Genomic DNA, 20,423 nt, shown 5'->3' on the forward strand with positions numbered 1-20,423 from the left:
CCCTCTCTATTCTGCACAATATACCTGAACTAAATTCCAAGGTTTATTTCAGTCCCTTGTCTTCCAAGAAACGCCTGCCCTAGAAGGAAGGAAAAGCAGGAGGACACCACTCTCCGCACCCTTTTCAGCCCCCTCTGCTGCAACAAAACATATATCCTTGTACCAGGCAGGAGGCATTTAAGTTCCCAAAACAAACACGAGCATTTTAAAGAATTCTAAAACAAGAGGCATTTAATGTCTCGGAAGTCAGTCCTAGTGAATAATAGTCCCTATTGTCATTTTAACCTGTGCTAAATGGCATATTTTCAAATCATCTATTGGAGAAACATTAAGAATTTCAATTATTTCAGCCCTTTCTATTTTCTCAAGTTGCATTAACAAGCACATAATATCTGGCACAGGTTCTGTGGGGGAAGTGGCTTGTATATCATCGTTTCATACACACTACAGGCTCCAGTCCTGGAAGAAGGCAGAATGCTAAGAAGTACTTTTTTTCTGAAAAGGAGAGGATGGTTGTTCAGTGAACAGACCAAAGGACCCTGGGATGAGCAGTAGCATGTGTTGCCAATTTCAGAACTAGCTCATTTGAACAGCCTCTGCCAAGTCACTTGAAGTGTTTCATCTTCCAAATACAAACACATAATGATGATACCTGGTTTATAACAATGCAAGTATTCATTTCTTGGCTTTATATGTTTTTAGAAGTGTCTAAATAAAGTTCACTAATACGCAAAACAATGGCTTGTCCAGGTAGAGACAGAGAACCAAAGCAAGCTTCAGCTGCTTAAGTTACATGTGCTACAAAACCAAAACACGTTATTCAGACTTCTCATTCATGAACATCTAAAAGTGTCAGTCTTACCTTTTAAAAATCTGCATAAAAGTTCTTACACAAGCAGTCAAGGTAACAGTAATTTTTATGAATTAAACTTTTTGCAGTTATTAAGTTCCTGCTGCAGTCACACATTACACTAGAGACTATTCAAATTCCACAACAGATTAATACTAACCTACCAAAAAAATATTTTTTCCACAACTTGCGAAGCATCACAAGTATGCACCCACACAAGAGCACAAGCTGCCAAGAGCTTCTGAATATAATAATGTAAAATTATAATTCAAATTACCAAATGCACAAATAGCAAGGAAGTTGAAAGGGGGTTGATTCCCCCAACAATAATCTAAACCACCTAAATATCTGAAAATTTGTACAATCCCTACACACTGAGCAAAGGTGAAGTAAAGGATGCAGTTCCTACAGCAGTAAATTGTTACAGTCTGGATGTCAAATCTGCATGTTCATACATGAAGTGCTAGTCTTCTTGTCCTCCAGGCTAGAAGTCTTCTGGACAGAAGTGTCTATCACAGCCCTTCTTGCTACCACTCAGATATGATAAGAAAGAACACATGTACTACTCTATCAGTCTAATTTTTTAATCCCCAATCAATACTTAGAGCAGCAAGGGAAAGGTAAATCCACATGTAGAACCATAATAATCAAAAGAAGCATTACTTTCTAGCAGTATTTCTTCTCTGAAAAGTGTCTGTTCCCACTTTTCTAAAAATTCAACTAGTTAATAAAAACTCCCCCGGAAATCAAACTCAGATGTTCTAGTTAAACAAGGATTAAACCTATGAGAGTTAACTCCTGCCCTTTGCCTGACAGTCAAACTGCCTTAAAACTGATCATAATCTCCCTCATTGAGATCAACGCTGGTTGAGCAAGAAGTTTTGGCTTTCAAACCAGAGTTTCAAATAAAAACTATGAAAATCCTACGAAGATGATAAAAAGAGATAAGCAGTGGATTCTTGATATTTATTAAAAAATAAAAACTTACAGCTGGTCATAACAAAAGCATGTCAGACCTGGTTAAAAGACAGGGACTTCCACAAACTCCACAAAGAGGAAAGAACTGAAAAAAGAGGCAGGGAATGCTACTACCTACCGGAGGTGATATAATTCACGGTACTAAGCTTACAAAGCACTGGCCATTTAAATTATCATAAAAAAGAAAAAAAAAAATAAAAGAAGTCACGTCTCTGAGGAACACTCTCTTCTAAGCATTCATATAGAAGATTGCAATCTTAATCAAATGAAGCTTTCGGACATCCAACTTCAAAGCAAAAGAAAAGGGACATATACATCTTGAGCAGTGAAAGGTTCATACACCACGTTGCATCAAAAACAAAAGGAAGGCGAACCCATTTGTACACCTCACACCACCTTAGAGCAAAATCCATGAGAAGACCTTCCCCTTCTTAAGAATATATTAAAAGACTGAAAATAAAGAAAACACTAAACAGTCAAAAAGCAGGGTAGTTACCGTAACAAGGATCAGGGTTAAATCTGTGAGCATGATTTTAACTGATCTGGCAAAAAGTGAGGTTGCAGACATCACGATGCCTTCCATTATTCCAGATAGTTAAAATTAAAGCAAACTTCAAAGAGTTATAGGGGATCTGATAATACTGAATGATTGATTTTCATTTGTCATTTTATTGTCCTGTGTCAACAAGTGCAAAGTAACATACTCAAAGGAAAAAATAACCCTAGCTATAAATACACAATGATGAGTCTAAACTAGGCATTACTACTTACGAAAAAGATTTTGAGATTATTGCAAGCAAACAGTTCAACTCCCAGCAGCAAGAATTCAGAGAAAATCTCAGAAGGTATTAGAAACAGAACAGAGAACAAACAGGGAACATTCTGCTGTGATGCACGCTGCATGTAATTCTGGCTGCTCCACCTCAAAAAGGGAAGAGCTAGAAATGGTACAGGGAGGAATGACAACTAGTGAGCGTGTTTAAAACAAATGAAACTATTTTTCTCTCATCAACCCACCACGCACACAGAAAATGCAGTTAAACTGCGTGGAACTTGCTGCTGTGGAATACTATGGAAGGCACAGATATAAATGAGTTCAAAAAGGCAACAAACAAATTCACCTATAAATAGTTTGATTCACAGAGCAATAGTCCAAATGTAGCTCAGGCAGCAGCTAAACAAGTGTCTGTCAGAAATTTACTGTTAATATTTCAGCAGCTGACAGAATTCACCCATTTCCTACGCCATTCAGTCAGCTGCTGCTGCTGGCCACTGATAAAGGCAAGATGCTGGATTAGATGGGCATTTGGTCCAGCACAGTACGTTAGTTCTTACATTTAATCACATTGAGCAGCCATACCGGTACATGTCTTGGGTTGTTTTGGAGGTTGGTTCTTCTGGTAAATAAACCAGGCTAAAATTCAAGCAAGTAATGTTAAAAGCAGAAATTGTAACTTCTGAAGCAGAAATCAAACTGGTTTATGCTTATTGTGTAATATAACGTAACACTGAAATAAAGACATGATCAAATATTCAAGGGTGTGAGGTTTTTTTGGTTTTGCATAACGCATCAGACTGCTAAAAAATTCTCCTGTAAGCCCCTCACAAATCAGGATGTCAACCCAAGGAGATTCAGGCAGTTAGTCTCTCCTAACAGAGAAAGACCCAGAAAGTTGGAAAGCAGCACTCAACATAAGCCATGGATGTTTGCTGGAAAAACTGCCAAGACCCATTTAAGATTGGCAACAACTTGGCTTCCTCCCAGCTGACCAGAGGAAAGATCTCCTGAACCAATGGATTCAAAGGGAACATGTAGATGAATGTCTGACTCCTCTCCAAGAAAACTGAACTTGCCAAAGTCATCAGGTCCTGTCTGACCCTGGAGCGGTACTGGATGCTCTCCTTTTTAATAAGGAAGTCTAGCTGAAGAAGTACTACCGTCGCAGAAAGTACATAACCTCAAGCTGAGGCCCAGGACAAACATCGAACAGAATTCTGCTAGGAAGTACTGCTAATCCTGCTAGAAAGCACTGCCTCAACAATTTGGTGAATGTCTGCTTTCTCATCACTGTCAGCTTCCTTCTCTTCTGACAGATGAGCTTTTGAAGATAGCCAAGCTGAAAGCCATGCAGGATAAACAAGCGGGTCTCAATCTGTGAGAAACACAGAAGTTTCATTTTCTAGAACCCAAATTACAACAGGTCTCGAAAACAAAGCAGTGTCCGGTATACACCACCTCTCAGTATTCCTGTAGGCAGTGAGATGAAGATGGATGTACCCAATAAGCTTATCGTCCTTATCAGGAACAAGCAAGCATCAAGGATAAAAATGTATAAGAAAGAGCAGAAGCTTTGTGATCAGTTTCATGAAGACGCAGACATTGCCTCAATAAAATTACTGCTCAGCTACACTGGTGATAAAGCGGACCACGACCCAGTTTAGATGAGAAATCTCTTAAGTCACACAAAAATACAACAAAGTAAGAATTTCAGGCTGCGCTACGTTTTGTTTTCATTTCACACGGGGTAGTATCATTTTGTTATTTAAATAACCTTCTGCTTACGGAATCACACAGGTAGGTTTGGGGTTCTTTCATTTTGTTTGGGGGGGGCGGGGGTGTTATCTAGGCCAGTAATAGCATTGAAACTGGTCCTCCTGAAATAAAACAGCAAGATAATGCCCTTGTCATCCCAAAGATCATTTGTGCAAGCTACACAGGCAACAAATAGCACTACAAACTAACAACTCAAAGAAACTGGCACTCTTATTTGTAGTTGGGAACTTCAGATTTGCTAGATGTTTTCTCACTCCATGGTGTCATAGGCTGAATGTTTCAGGTTGAATTTGTTCCTATCCCCGAGAGAACTGCAAAAAGATTTAATGGTAGCATGTGTGCGTAGCGAGTTTATTCATGCTTCAGTGCTTCTGCTGATCATCCATGGGGCAACACTTCTCTCTTCTCCATCCCACCAGTAAAGCCCATCACAGATGCATAATTTGTCTTCCAGATAGGTAACTTGGAAAGTTTTCTTCTGAAGTGCCCCATCTCTCACTGAGAGCAAATTCCAGTACCAAGCAAGCTATAAAAGAGCTCCAAGCAGTACCAAGAAACTTCTCAAATCTCATTCACATTTTTTGCTCACAAAAAAAAAAAAAACCAAAAAAACCCCAAAAAAACCCAAACAACACAACAAAAAAAAAAACCCAAATGCTTATCCTCTTGCTGTCCTCCTAAGTTCAAGGGGAGTTTCTGTTCTCTCCCATATCTGTTGATACTTCAATTATTACACAGGAAAACTCAGTTGATTCTGATATATTCCAAAATACAGGCAATGATTTTGATGCATCTTCTTCTCACACATTAGGCTGCGTAGAGACAGAGGAAGAACCGGACAACTGTATGGATGTCTCCAGATTTATACCCGTTTGCCTGCAATTCCAAGCCACTGGTCTTAGTGATGATGCAGGCTGACCTTTCCGGTGCAATACAGTTCTCATGTTGGTTTACTTCACATTTCCATGACACTTGCATACAAAGCAGAACTGCTTCCTTTGGCAACATGGAGAGCAATAATTCAAAATCTTCTCTCTGAAAAACGCAGTGCCAGCCAACACTATCTCTTTGGATCTCAGGCCTTTAATGCCAAGGCAATATACCTGAGAATTATTTTAGAAACATAATTTCATTAGGCAGTGGAGATGAAAGTGGGACTAAACTCCATGTGAACAGGAAAAGCATGCCAATCACTAAATTGTTAACACAAGAAGATACTCCAAGAAGTTTCATTATACCCATCTATAAATCAAGAGATCACCAAAACCAGAATTCTACTTCACCGAAGTCACATCATAGAGTATGAGGCACGGTAGTTACTGAAGTTGCCTTGTATTTGGCCTTGAAGCTGTCTCCACAGTTACAGAGTTGAGATGCCACAACATAAAAACACTTCAGTAAAGAGACTGTACTAAACCAGCTTACTGCCGAAAGTCAACCCCAGGCTTACGCAGAACCAGAGCCTCAAAACGTGAACAACTCTAATGAAATATTAGAGGAGCATATGCCAAAGTTCCCAAGCTCCACAAATACTCTAGGACACCAGCAGACACCACAAGCAGTGCCACTAAGCGTTGTAACTAGAGACACTCCAGAGCAAGAGACACGCGTTTAAAAGATCATGATTCAATATCCCACCAGAGCCCAAGAGCCTAATGCCATGTGCAGTCACAGAATCAATCACATGGAGTTCTAAGCACCAGACTCATACCTTTAAGTGAGCTATTTACAGTAGACAGTGAGGCATGTAACAAAGAGGGAGCCATACCTTTCATGTTTGCATTGGAATATAGTGTCCTTATTAAGCAGCACTAAAAGAGTTAGTGGAAGCAACACTGGACCCAGCCAACGGGGACAGATGCAGAAATTTGGGTATTGCTGACTCTGTCGATGTTCCATTTAGAAAAGGGGTTTGTCCAAATTAACAAGATATCTGTCCCTGAACAGTACTCACTTCGGAGGACTGGAGAATTCTGCTCACATAAGCTGTACACAGAATAGTTTTAACAAGTGGTTAAGACTTTAGCACTGACAACACTACTCAGTGTTACTTTTGCTGTGCATTGAACCATTCCACGCAACTAACTATGTTAAGTCCTTTATACCAGACTCAGAAAGTATGATACAGAAACAGTGATATTATACAGTAAAGATATTGGAACCTCATTCACACACTGGCCGTAGACAAAGTATGTTCTGGAGAAGTTTCGATTTGGTAAATGTAAGCACTAACCCTAACTCTGACCCTCCTAATACATTTAGGATGTGTGCCCATGTAACACTATCTGTAAAAACATAATCATGCCTACATGGTAATATGCAATTTCTTGTATTAATTGTAGTATAATGCAAGGGAGCTAGAAAGGTGGACAAAAAAAATTTCAACAGCAACAACAACAACCACCACCACCACCACCTTCATTTCTTCTATATTTTTTTCAGGTTCTGCAGAACTTAACTCAGGACTGTTTCTTGGCACCAGCGCTCACCTGTGCAACTCAGATGCCACTGGATTTCAAATTCACATTTATTAATCATTATCTCCCCTGTGCATCAGGTCTCCCATTCCCATTCAAACCTGTACTTTTACTTCAACCCAAGATAACCTAATAAAAAAAAAATATACCCCAAACTTCAAAAACAAACTACCCTATTTAATTTATACAAGCAGTTTTACAAGAATCTCACCTCCTCTGGGGCAAGAACTACTTATTGGTACGCTACCCATAGTTAATCAATAAATCATTTTTAGGCTTGTTTTTGTTTACAGCGTAGCAACATTGAGGACTTGAAGGAAGCAGGCCGTTTACTGGATTAAACACACAAGTGAGGGCCTCCATTCCTAGCTTAAGGTCTCCAGTAAATTTACCACAATGCAGAATAAGTCAATTTCTATCTGCCTCAGTTTCTAATCTGAAACATGGAAATAATACTACTTACCAGACTGACCTGTTATCTTTCAAGTGGAGCAGATTCTCAAATAATAACAGGCACACTTATACTCAAGTGAATAAACTATGCTGATTCACAACAGCAGATTGCCTGGGCCAAATTCCATGCAGTATTAACAAGTCAACAGGAAGCACTCCAAAATTATTTCACTGATGTGCTCTGATCTTCCTTCCCCTACACTCCAGTCAGCTGGCACTCTCGCTGCTCCCTGTAAATATACAGACACAGGTATCAACCTCGAATTCTGTCTTCCCTTCCCCTTTTATTATATTCTCCCTCCTTACCCCTTAAAAGCCTTTTTTTTCTTCCTTCTCCTCAAAAGCACACAAATGGGAACTGTAGCATCTGGAGAATGGTATTTGTAGCTGGGGTAGTCACACTCAGTGTGGGAGTACTGATGGTAGTCACTAATCTGAAAGGAAGAATTCAAGTAACCATACACTTAATAGAAGTTCCTTTCTTCTCAAAACCATGATTATTCAATGTAAGTAAAGAGACTTACACGCTATATCACATAAACATAAAACTGAAATCGCTGTGCCAATCTAACATGGAATCACATAAGTATACAATTAGTGTTTAATGGAAGAAAAGCTGAGTGCAAGACTGCTGTACAATGAAAGGAGACTTCAGCTACAAGAAAAACAAAGCGTCCAAAACATTTTTACTCGCACTGATTGCCATGGATTTTTAACTGATCGTTTACTTAAAATAGGAAGACTAAACTGTAGATTTATCCATTTTTAGTGGCTACTATAACCAACTGAAAGGCAATACCATTTTCAACTTTCACGATGCTGATAGAAAGTGAAAGGGTATCACGGAGCATGGTACGATTACGCTTTCTAAACAAAAGGATAGGCAGTTTGAAGGAGGCTGCTGGCAGCAGGCAATTTTCCCTCTCCCTCAAATTATTTTTATTCCCAAGAAGCCAGGACCTATCCCCCATGGGCTTCACCCAGAGGAGAAGGCAGTAACGTGCTGCTGAGGGACACTCGTCTCACGTCCCCTCACAGAAACGTCACCACATCCTTCACCTGCCCTCCCAGGACCTACTGATTCCATGTACACAACAGCCCCACTCCAACACTGCCCTCGGAGATGGAGACAGCCACCCCATGGCAAGGAGGCTTACCATAACAGCAGGCACTAAGATGAGAAAAAACAGTGCCGGGCACTAAACTAGTACTGCATATGCCACAGTAGTATCAAGACCAACACTCACAATGATATATTTACAATCACAGCGCTACTGTGGCATCAGTGTAGTGCCCATCATTACAGTAACTTCTTTGCAAACTTACTCTTTAAACAAATTCTGTTCTCTAAAAATTAATGCCCAGATTTTTAATGGTCCTGTAGCTCTGCTAGAAAAGATGTTTAAAAACATCTCTCTCCACACACACACACAGAAATTCTCGTGCAATCCTTTCATTACATCGTCCTCACATATTCCTCTCCTTGCTGTTTTGAGGATGGCTTTTTTTTTTTTCCCTTTTAAAATCCCTTTGAGAAAAATCCCAGCTCCTCTCAATTTAGACTCTGGTTATTACACAGCAGAGGGGAAAAAAGCCATATGAGGACCAGAAACGTACATGAAAGTTTATTGCATGATTTTAAGTCCCTTCTAATACAACTTCTGAACCCCAAGAAGCCCATACAAGTCTTACTGCCTACTGGACTACCAAAGACCACAGCATGGAAAGCAATGTAGAGAAAACAAAATCTAATCATAACACAATGGAGGTTGCATAGCTGAAGGCTTAAAATGTATCCCGTACATGTGGGAAAATAAGGCATGTCTCACAGATAGTACTTTCTACACACAACAAACACAGATTTAACAGATACTTGTCCCCATCCTTCGTTTAAGTTTCCAAACACCTTAGAGTAAAACGGCTTATATACATGATGATGAAATCATCCATTATATTAACAATATATTTGGCATAAGGAAAAAACAGCATTTTTGGACAAAAACAACCATGGGCAGAGAAGGGTAGATTAAGTTAGAAAAGGGAAACCAGAAAGAAGGTCCCAACTTTTGAGGAATCATACATCTTTACCTCACACCACAAAGGAGCAAACCTAAGATCAGTATTTTTGCTCATGCAATTTTGTAGCAATGACAATGTCAGTGCAAAGCAACAAGGTGAGGTACTGGTATTCACACAGTCATAGACCTATGCTGAACTAATAACTCTGCAGCTGAGAAGATACTGTTACTACACTGAGGCACTAACCTGGAGCATGCATTTAACAGGCCAACAACATCAGATTTTGACTGGCTGCAAAAACTGCAGCTCATCATCACAGGAAAAACTGTTTGATTAAATTAAACGCTGCACAATCTATTAGAGTTCTGCATCAACAGTCAGGCATCCAAATATAATTCCTGCAAGAAGTAAGGTGGGAAAAGACACTGCGAATTTTAAGCCAAGAAGAAATTGCCGTATGGATATGAGAATTATGTGAAGGGGGGGAGATCTCCATGTTTACTCTAGAGCATGAAAATCAAAGGAAAAGTAGAGCTGGTGAAACATGCCAAAACGCAGGTGGGAAATGGAAACCAAGTCTCTGATGCTGAAACAAATTACATGGCGACAAATCCACTGATTTCAGCAGGATTCTCTGAGAATGCAAGATAAGGGGTACGGGGGGGATTCCTCCTTGGGAGGAGAATTGCAGTTGACTCAAGGACAGGTACTTGGTGTTCAGAAACAGTGCAAACCTTGATAGAACCTTCCCAATTTATTCCTGACCAGAATGTACTCTCTGAAAGGGTAATAAGGGAAGCTCAGGTAGCCACATCCTTTCCGTTTGGGGTCACTGACAAGAGCATCCTTAATACAGCAAATTCATACTACACACAGCAATAGATTTACATGATAAAGATGCTTATCAGATACAATTACTACAAGCTAAGCAGCAGTGAAACAGTAAGGTATCCGGAGCTCCAGCTAGATGCAAATTAGCAAAAAGCTTCATTATTAGTAATATAGGCCACTGTAGTCCTTTTATAAAGTTATGAAAAAGGTTTGTCAGCTGGGGGGGAGGGGCTGTTTTTTTGTTCGGGCTTGCTTTGTTTGTTCTGTTTTTTAATCCATCACAAGTCACGTTATTCAACTTTCAGACTGAACATCTCAAATTGGGGCAGTTTTGCCATACTGGCAAGAAGGAAGAGACGGAGACAAAAAGTATTCCTTGGATACATCAAGGACTAATTTCTGGCTTTCATGTAAAATTTTGTCGTATTAGCAAATTAAGCAAAAGCCCTGAATAAAGAGATTCCAAGTTCTTGCAAAGCGTTACGGGAGCTCAATATTATCCACTTTTTAAAGGAGCAGCAAAGACACTAGGAGACAAAGTACCTGGTGCGAGATCCCCCTAGAGCCAGCAGCATCTTAAACAGATGCCAGATTCTTCAAACTTTGCTTCAGCCCTGCAAAATCCACTTACAAATACCGTTTTTGGAGAAAATAATTAAAGCCTGGTACTCTTGATTCAACTGGGAAGCTTCCCATCGACTTGAGCAGGGCCAGGATTTCCTCCCAGATCAGGACACTTTTGCTCTTACGAGATAAGAAGTACTTCTAGAAGAGTTTTTCTTTACAACTATGCATCAAACCCTTTTGTACATCCCTATTACCCACGTTCCTTATCTAGAATACCCTGATACAGCAGCGTTACAAAGGGCGCTGTCGCAGGCTCTCTACAGAGGGTAAAACGTCCTTGAAGGACAAGATACATCATCATTCCACTACATATAGATTTATCTCGGTTTCTTCTCCTGCCTGTTGTGTAGGCCCAATCAGTCAATGAAAGGGAATTTCATCCTTGCACGGCAACAATGACAGCCTTTCTAATCATGTCAATATACTAATAGTAACTATTTCAGCTAACCACATGCCCTGTCAGCAATTCACTCCACATGGGCTGTGAAGGGGCTGGGAACACTTAAAGAAAAGTATATTACTAACTGTTTACAAACTCTATTACAGTTACAGCATATGTAAGGTTTTAGATGAATCTCTGTATGGATTTACCTTTTTCTATCAGTTTTAAACAGAAGTGTCAGCAATGTACAGCGTGTACAATGCATCAGTGCTGACAAAATACATTCCCTGCCTCAAAGAAGGTATTACCACCTAAATATCTGTCATGTTTATAATCTGTACAGGTGAAGGAGAGAGCAACTTTTTGTTGGGGTTTTTTTTGGTGGGGTTGTTGGGGTTTTTTTGCACAACTATGAAGCAAATATGAACTCTAAATTTATATTGAACATATTGGAATTTATATTTATATTGGAATTTCCAGACACTTATGAAAAGAATTTTGCCACACAGACCTAGATATAAGCTAATTATGGTGAATACAAGGAACTTAATCTCCAACATTAGAAGTTTGGAGGTCTTGATCCTACTACTACTTACATCGGTTCTGATTTTAGGCATTCAGATATCCTCTCTGACTTCTGCGGGACTTAAAGTAAAATACACATGACTTTTTGCAAAACCGGAGCTCTAATTAATTTCTCCAAAACCGTCAAAAAAGGTTCATTTCATATTGTTTGGCACTTAAATATAAACCTTTTTTTACTACTATCTCACACAAACTGAAGAGCAAAGAAATTGACTGGGATCAGTTAAGTGCTTGCTCACTTAAAAATTAAGACAACGGCAGTATCCCAAACCTAGCACACAAGACTACAGCGAATACTAAACTTGCTACTGACCTAAGAACTGAAATCAAATTAAGATCCACATTAACTTTAGCAAATCCCACTGAACGTTATTAGTTAGCGTCTTGTGTGAAAATACACAATTCTTACAGATATAAAAAAAAAAATAAGCAGTCTGAAAGTTACTATTGGTCTACCTCTACTCCAGAAACACTTCACCTCCTTCGATGCGAGTTCAAGCGCAGCGGTCAAGGCTCAAACGCACTGGACAACCACCGCCAGATGCGCCCTGCCTCTGGCCGCACCTGCCAGTACCTGAGTTTGAGACCCCGCGTCTCCCTGGCAACCGGCGGTGACGTCACCAACCCCCACAGCAGGAACGCAGACTGCCAACCGGCTCCCCTGCCCTGCGCCCTAAGGCGGCTACGTCATGGCTCGACCTCAAGCAAGGGAGCAGAGAGGCGGGATCTTGGCAGGTAAAAAGCTGTCCAAACCCCCTTTCGCTTTGACAGAAACCCCCTGCGACAGTTGGGCGGCAGTTGACAGGAGAACGTGGCAGCCATATTGCCAGTAATGGAAGCCTCCTTCCGCCCAATGTTTCCATCCATAACGTTGCCTTGAAAGATTAAAAACTTCCAGAATATCAAACAGGATACTTGTAATCGCAGACGAAGCAAGGTATTAGTGCAATTATTAATATATTCTTTGTACAAAGACACATAGGCAGTTGGAAAACTTTTTTCATCAACTGCTTTTCCCTAAACATACTGCCCAACTACAAACTGCCGTCGACTTGTAAATAAAAATACATGCTCCTGCACGGTAATAGCGGCACAGGTTTAAGCTGACCAACTAAGAGCTGCGTAAGGTATCAACGCAGATAGAACAGTATAGCATCTTTCACTTGTCACCCCCAATCTCCAACTTCTGCTCAGGAAAACTACAGGTCCCAGGATGCATTAGAACACGGCAATCCAGGCACGCTATTCAGATAAAAACACAGCACTGCATACTGGGGCCTGTAGTTTCCACGAGCCACATGCTTACTGAAGACGAGACCAGATGTAGGCCATGTTGCACACTTCCACGGGCCAGCAAACAACGTGCACCTACCACGCACGGAGGCCGCTGCTGGGAACCATCAGGTAAGCTGGATCGATACCCACTTCTCGTGCGTCAAAGCGGACAAAGGTTTCAGTAAAAATCCGCATCAGCTAACCAATAATTCTCAAAGAATAAACGGCAGTGTAGCTACTTTCAAACATGCAGAATGGGCCATGGCTTTTTAACATCTTCGTACTAAAGCACAGTAATTTCCCCTCCCCCCCCCCCCCCCGACTGCTACATTTATTAACATTAAAGAGCGCTCTTCTGAATATCAATAGGAAAAGTATGTTTGGCGAGGGGCGTATTCTCCCTGTCCAGAATTTAGTAATCTGGAAACAAATTACTCTCTTCCTCCATTTCTACAACGTACTGAAGCAGGAGCTTGCCTCTCTTCCAAAAAGAAGCAGAGCTTAGCTGAAAATTAAATAGCTGTATCTCAGCGTAGGCCTCAGAGAAGAATACACTGTACTTCAGTTCAGTAAAGGGAAGGGCAGCTCCCCCTACCAGTCTGTTCTCAGAAGGTTTTAATCGAGGAAGGAAACAACCAGGGATCAAAATGAATAAGTCCTCCTTTCTTTTCCCTCCCTCTTCCCCGAGCTCTGGATTATTATTAAAAAACAATAATATGCATATATAATTCCATCTAAGTACTGATATGTTCAACTAGTCTTTGTAGAACAAGACAGGCTTTGCAGCATTTCCAGGCGAGCAGGCAGCACCCGCAAGAACGCGCAGAAGAAAAAGGACCAAGACTCTGACCCAAGAGAAAGACAGCGTCCCGCTGCAACAGAAAGGCAAACGGTGACGCTTCAGTCACCCGAAAGACATCCTGATGTACTTCCCTATAGAGGCAAGAGGCCTCAGGAGCATCTAAAGGTTTTGTCAATACAGCAATACTGTCCATAGGCCAAAGACAGCTGTTGCCATAGTTACTATCAGCCAGCTTATCAGAAAATAATTATTGCGATTACTCAGAAGTTTTGTTAAAACAATTTAAAGCTTCAATAGGATACCACTTGATCTCTTCAATTAACTGTTTGCAACGACACTGCCTTCGGGATCCACATAGTTAACGACGCTTGGGTCTGCAGGGTTGGAGGGGAACAAGGGAAGGAATCAATGTTCCTTCTCCCTTTCGTACCAACAGCTTGTATTTCGCAGGCAGAAACAACGAAACCGAACCGACCGTAAGCTCGGCTGCTCTGCCCGAGTTCTCCTCTCGCAGGCCCGGAGACCGAGTCCAAGTACAGGCCATCTTAGAGTCACAGGCTCAAATCTGCCCTCGTTTGTTTTAACCATTCGTGTATCCCTACTCCCATTCAAGAAACACACCGGCTACGCTTTCAAAACATATTTCTAATTACACACGCAATGGTAGAGCCCCTCACTTAAGAGGCACGCAACACAATTTCTGTAGTAAGTGAACTTGGTAACGTTCCCTTTTGTCCTACAAGCGCAGCACTGTCAGGTGGAAGGGCAGAGCCTGGAAAACACACGTTTTCAGAAATCCGACATTAAAAAAGCATAGAAGCTGTGTGAACATGGCCTACCACAGAGCTCACTCCTTATGTACTGTCTATAAATGCATTCCCACCAGTAACAACGAACATTAGGCTAGGGGCTGGGGGGCGGAGAGTAGTATCGGGAGGGGGGTAGGGGTGGTGTTCTCTGGTGTGGGTTTTTTAAAGGATGCTTTGAGTATACAATCTCTCATCAAAGAGTGAGTGTTTGCAATTACAGTGAACAAGAAATCTCAGGTAAGAGAGAACGAATAATAGGTCAAACCGTCTAGGCAAAGAGCTTTTAAGGCACAGGGTACTTGATAATTCCAACAGAGATATTAAAACAATGTAAACAGAAAATAAAGGCTGCAGAGAAGCCTCTACAAAGTAGCGCATTCTTTCCTCAAAAGCCTGGGATGATCAAAGTATTAAAACAAAAGATTCTGTGGTAAAGTTGGGGCTTTATTAGGGCAGTAGGCATGGCAATCCTCTCAGACAGACAGAAGGGACCTTTCAGAACTTTCTACAGCTTTAAAAATTATTTTAAGGACAGGTGATTCTAATCGCAAAGTCTGACTGTCACACGAGTGCACCTTTCCTCAGCACTACGTACATTTTTAAAAACTCTTTTGATTTTTGTACATTTTATAGCCATTCTGTATCTACACTCGCCACTGCTTTTGTGAGGTTTTGACATAACAAAACCAGAGTCAGACAAACTTAAAATCCTACTTTACCAATTTTAATTCAGTGAGGAACTTGGTAAGGTGCAGGAGCCATAAATTATTTAAAACTTATGAAAGAAACACAGGGCTTTTTTTTTTTTTTAATGAGACTGTATTTGCAATAAGAAAAAAAAAAGAGGAAAACAAGAAAATATGAAGTTCCTCCCCCCTCAAATGTAAATAAACTTATTTTTTGCCTGCATAATGCATACCTCTACCACCAGCACAAGCCAGACACTGGCTTTGTGCTGTACTGAACATGAAATATTAATGTAAGATACCTATAAAAACTATCCTTCAGTTCACCCTCTATTTACAGGGCACAGAAGTAAATATCTTACCCCTTGCATTCGGCAGACATCTCAAAACCCTTCTGTGCGCTGCCCCACCTTTCCAGTATATGGTTTGTTCCTAAATAACCTTTGTGCAGTTAAAATACATCAGAAACAGGATGTGAGCTGCTTTCTGGCACAGAATAATTGAACAAGGGCAATTCACGAACGTACAGGAGCCAGGCCTTCTGTGGAGTCTTACACTTCTAGTATAGAGCTACGCATGTGACTGCACAGTTGTGAGCATAAAGGGTGAAGGGGACAGTACAGAAATACTATTAGAAGCTTAATAATAGGTTTTTAGTGCTGCCCCTTCTACACAAGCAGCCTCTCCCGAAGGCTACTCTGCTTTACAGCTCACATCACCGGGCGATGGCCCTCCGAAAAGCAAAGCCCTATCACTCTACAAAGCTCTTTCTGGAAGATTTTAAACAAGCAAAACCAACAAACAACAAACCCAAAACAAGAGTAAAAAGGTTAAGTCACCAACATGTGTTTCTCACATGACGTTCATCTTGAGTTTCTGGTACCCATGCGAAATGCCCATAACACATGAAATAAGACAGTCTATCAAGGTTCTTACAAACCAGTACTGAAATGAAAGAGAAATCTCTGTTGTAAACAAATTCTGGTAGTATCAATTCATTTGACTGAATAAAGTTCTTCAGGACTCTGAGAATAAGTATAAAGGAACTGAACAGCTACGATGCGTTCATATGCAATTATGACCACTATAAACAAACTGCATGAACAACCCAAGTGATAGCCAGGCTCGCTATTAAAGCTTTCCAACTGCACACAGAATTTCACAACTTTCCAAGGCGCCATTAAAACATGTTTTATTTTCCTAAAAGGAAAAAAAAAAAAAAACCAAACCAAACCAACCACAAAAACACATGAAAATTGCCTCCTCTGTACAGATCCAGTCCAAGGATTTTTTTTTTAATTATAATTTCTACAGTGACATTTAACAGACACACACAAAACCTAATCTCTAAAAAAGAGAAGTAAAGTTGGAGTAAGAACTATTTAGGCCCAATGCTTGAAACACAGCTGAAGCTGAATGGCCTAGGGTGAAGAGAGATCTTTGCAAAACCCAAACTGAAAGCAGAGATCTTACTGTTGAAGCTGGAAAACACAACAGTGTTTTTCTCTGAGCAGCGTAAGTTTCAGTTTCCTACTTTTGCTTTCAGTTCTTTGAAGGAAAGTTTTGTATTTTCATTCCCTAAAGGAAGAAAACCACTTTCAACTGCCTTCTTCTGCCTCACAACAAATCCAGTTCAGGATGCACAGAGAGAAGAGCAAAGATTAAAAGCTTTCAGGTAGAAATCTTAGGATGACTAATGGTAAAATAATTATTAATAACAAAATATTCCTTAAAGCGACATTTTGAATTATACACCATGGTAGCTTTGTTAGTTAACTGAAAAAAATCACTAAAACCCATAATGGGATCCCCTCCAAGTTTCTTGTTGCTCAGGTCAGCATGGCTAAAAACTGGGGGTATGCCATAGTCGACATCCAGCTGGTGGTAAGTACTCAGTGAGCAAGCACCTACCTTCTGCTGGACAACTGGTCTCTTAAGACCTTGAAGTGATACTCTATATATGCTACTATGCAACATGACATCAATGGATAAAGAGGTTGCTTCATATTCCCTCTGTATCAGCTGAAACTTCTAGCTGATATAACTATCATAAAATAATCTAATTTCTCTGCCACAGTAAGGTTGAAAGGTTTAAAAACATGCAAGAAGCACTTCACTTATTTTTTTTAAATACAGTTTTAAAGTTTCATTTACTGAGCTACAGAATTCCTTTCTAGAAAATACTGATAAAAAATGCCCCCAAAGAAACAGTTTCATTCAGCTATCGTGAAACATGCCCAGATATAAACAAAATTCCCAAAGCCTGTGATCTTTCTACTAAAGTGTGGTAATTAACTTCTCCAACTAATATGGGTAGTTATGTACATTTTTTTCTTTCTTTCTTTCTTTCTTTCAAGATCCTGTTCTTACTAGTAATTTAACGTCACTATTTAAATATAAACAATAAAGTTATATTATACACAATCACTAACAAGCTTAATATAAAAGTTTTAGCATTACACGTTAACCGGGTAGAAGTCATGAATTTTAGATTTCCAGGGTTGTTTTCTTTTTTTTCCCAAGGCTTTGAAAAGCATGTTATTTTCTTCACAAATTAAGCCCCAAAATAAGCTTCTTTTCATCAAAGTTAAACATTCCCCCGCTATGTAGCATATCCAGCCTCACCAGCTAGCTCCGGGCAGGCACAGGAAAGTCAGAGGAAGCTGACTTACAAAACTGAAACTAAGCAGGTGTCTTCATTGTTAGAAGTGAGTACAATGAAGGAGGGGGAAAAAAAAAAAAAAAAGTAAACAGACAGCCAAAATCCTTTTTATTTCTGATACCTGAAAATCTACAGCTAAGGAAAAAAGATGTATCTATTTATCGATATGGGTGTGCAGGAGCATCTGTCCTTTAACCTGATAATAAGCAACAGCACATCTAGTTAAGAAAACTTCACTGGCCCGAAGGAGCCTACCCCTTACTGAGCGCACGTCCCCACCTGGTTTTTCCATGCTCAGACCTACTGCACAGCCCAGGACACAACTTTCTCGTGACACGCAAGTTATTACCCCCAGTGGGACCTTTCTGCATGCAGTCTCCACAGTGAACAAAAGTTCATTGTCAAGCTCAGCGCTTGGGCCCAAACAAACATCCAGGGGGTAGGAGGGGGAGAAAGAGGGGAAGTGCTCCTATCCACAATTGTCAGATTTGCAGGCAACCACCGCTACTTACAATTAAAAAGTGGGAACAGGTGTAGCAGATATCATACTTTGATAGCTGAACAAAGAATATTACAGCACGTGACTGAAATGTGATGACATTTGTTCACCAATCGAAAACAAAAGCCACTCTCCAATGGCACTCTTTCCTCCACCCCCAAGAATTAGGAACTTGGAAATCTCTCCATATTGAAACACATCTGTTCATAGCCTCATTTTTTGACACTTGAGAAGAAGTTGAATGAAGAGCTCCATGGATTAATCCAATACGAATTCACCTAAACACCTCGGCGTACAATCCCGTCAGCACCCACCGAACTGCAGAGGTGGTCGGGGGGGGGAGGGAAAAAGCTCTACCGACAGCGAAGCTCGGAATAATAAAGAAAAGAAAAAACAAAACACACACCACCACAAAAAGAAAAAAAAAAACCCGCAGAAAGGCAAGTGAAGAAAGGAGCATGCACAAGAGGACTACACCAAATGGCAGAGTCCCACATAGAGCCCCACTCCACCTACGCAGACGCAGGAGGGAGGGAAAAAATAAAAAATAAAGAAGTAGCCGTCCCCAACGCCGGCAGCCGTGCCGGAGCAGGAGCGGGAACCCCCGGCGGCGCCCCGGCCCCGCGCTCCGTACCTGTGCGGGAAGGGCAGCCCCAGGGCCAGGGGGGCAGGCCCGGCTCCAGAATAACAAGTTGCAGAAGAAACGGAATTTTCCCGGCGCTGCTCGGGCCACAAAGACGAATGAAAGGAAGGAGGAGAGAGAGAGGGAAGGGGAAGGGAAAAAAAAAAAAAAAAAAAAAAAAACCGCAGCAGCAGCAGCTTTACTACGAATTATCCATCACCGAAAGCGGCATCATTTCCCAGATAATAATAAAACTTCCCCGACAGCATCGCGGCGAAGGACCCGACCGAGAGAAAAGGGCCTGGAAATAATCATCCTGAAGGAAACCGGAGGGGAGGGGATAAGCCTCCCTCCCCCACCCCATCCCCAGTGCAATGTGTCATCTCCTTCCCCTGCTCCTCCCCCCAACCCCAATGTGTCACCTCCTCCTTTTACCCCAAGTGTCACCCTCCTCCACCTCTCCCGCTCCCGCTCGCAAACTTCTGCCGGCGCCCGCCGGGGAGGCCGGGGGGGCCGCGGCGGCGCCCCGGGACGCTCCGCGCTCTCCCCCCCCCACCCCCCCGAGGGAGGGGCCGGGGGCCGCGGCGAAGTTGCTGCTCCTCATCGCCAAGTTGGCCGGAGAGTGCGGGGCCGGCCGCCGCCATCCTCGGCGCCCCCAGCCCCGCGGCGGCGGGGGGCGCGGGGGGGGAGGGGGGGGACGGCGCCCGGGGGCGGGGGGGGCAGGGAGGAGGAGGAGGAGGAGGAGGAGGAGGCGAATCCGAAAGGTGGGATACTACACCCTGCTGGCGGCGGCGGTGCTGCTGCGGGCCGGCCGGGGTCCCCCTGGCAGGACCTCTCTGTGAGGGGGAGGACTCTTCTTCATAGGGGGAGGGTGCCGGCGCCGCCGCTCCTCCGGGCCTCCCTGTCCCCCTCTTCTGGGCGCCTCTCTCTCTCTCCTCCTCTCACTTTCTTTAAGCTAAGCGGGGAGTGGAAGATGGTAGGTTGCTCCCTTCTCCTCCTCCTCTTCGCTCGCTCTCGCCTCTGTGGGGTCCTTTTCCTTCCCCCTCTCCGCGGGGGGCTCCTCCTGCGGCGGGGAGGAGGGGGCGGGCGGGGAGGGAGGCACGAAGCCGGAGAGGCGCAGGAGGAGAGAAACTGTGACACAAAAACAAGCCGAGAAGCTGAACTCTTCTTCAATCCCATTCACCCGGCCCGGCCGCAGCACCGCTCGCCGGGATCCCTCCGCCGCCGGCCTCCCTCCCTGCCTGCCTGCCTGCCTGCGGCGCGCTCCCGACACGCCGCCGCGCGCGCCCCCGCCCGCCCCGGCCCGGCCCGG

At 42.3% G+C, this 20,423-nt stretch overlaps 1 protein-coding gene across 11 annotated transcripts in view; it reads right to left on the reverse strand.

Moving 5' to 3' along the window:
- The window catches only part of PHF21A (PHD finger protein 21A), a 131,251-nt gene extending 111,058 nt beyond the window's left edge, over nt 1–20,193 (reverse strand). For 6 of the 11 annotated variants that reach the window (XM_082317441.1, XM_082317440.1, XM_082317433.1 and 3 more), the window contains exons 1-4: nt 19,890–20,193; nt 19,124–19,209; nt 7,619–7,746; nt 7,332–7,542 (exon numbers count right to left, since the gene is read on the reverse strand). The gene's annotated coding sequence lies outside the window, so the exon portion shown is untranslated. Of the gene's footprint in view, nt 1–7,322; nt 7,543–7,618; nt 7,747–19,123; nt 19,277–19,889 lie in introns of those variants that run through there. The other 5 variants (XM_082317435.1, XM_082317436.1, XM_082317434.1 and 2 more) reach the window with 5 other exon arrangements.
- Between the last annotated feature and the right edge of the window lie 230 nt (nt 20,194–20,423).

The sequence above is a fragment of the Platalea leucorodia genome, assembly GCF_965183815.1.
Source record: "Platalea leucorodia genome assembly, chromosome: 7".
Lineage (NCBI taxonomy): Eukaryota > Metazoa > Chordata > Aves > Pelecaniformes > Threskiornithidae > Platalea > Platalea leucorodia.